Source organism: Mandrillus leucophaeus, unplaced genomic scaffold (assembly GCF_000951045.1).
Source record: "Mandrillus leucophaeus isolate KB7577 unplaced genomic scaffold, Mleu.le_1.0 Scaffold407, whole genome shotgun sequence".
NCBI lineage: Eukaryota > Metazoa > Chordata > Mammalia > Primates > Cercopithecidae > Mandrillus > Mandrillus leucophaeus.
This window is the reverse complement of record NW_012104332.1, coordinates 952170-952767: the sequence shown is the minus strand read 5'-3', so window position 1 is coordinate 952767 and position 598 is coordinate 952170.

Genomic DNA, 598 nt, shown 5'->3' with positions numbered 1-598 from the left:
CCATCAAGCTACCAATGACTTTCTTCACAGAATTGGAAAAAACTACTTCAAAGTTCATATGGAACCAAAAAAGAGCCCTCATTGCCAAGACAATCGTAAGCCAAAAGAACAAAGCTGGAGACATCACGCTACCCGACTTCAAACTATACTACAAGGCTACAGTAACCAAAACAGCATGGTACTGGTACCAACCAGATATATAGACCAATGGAGCAGAACAGAGGCCTCAGAAATAACACCACACATCTACAACCATCTGATCTTTGAAAAACCTGACAGAAAGAAGAAATGGGGAAAGGATTCCCTATTTCATAAATGGTGCTGGGAAAACTGGCTAGGCATATGTGGAAAGCTGAAACTGGATCCTTTCCTTACACTTTATACAAAATTTAATTCAAGATAGATTAAATACTTAAATGTTAGACCTAAAACCATAAAAACTCTAGAAGAAAACACAGGCAATACCATTCAGGACATAGGCATGGGCAAGGACTTCATGACTGAAACACCAAAAGCAATGGCAACAAAAGCCGAAATAGACAAATGGGATCTAATTAAACCAAAGAGTTTCTGCACAGAAAAAAAAAACTACCATCAG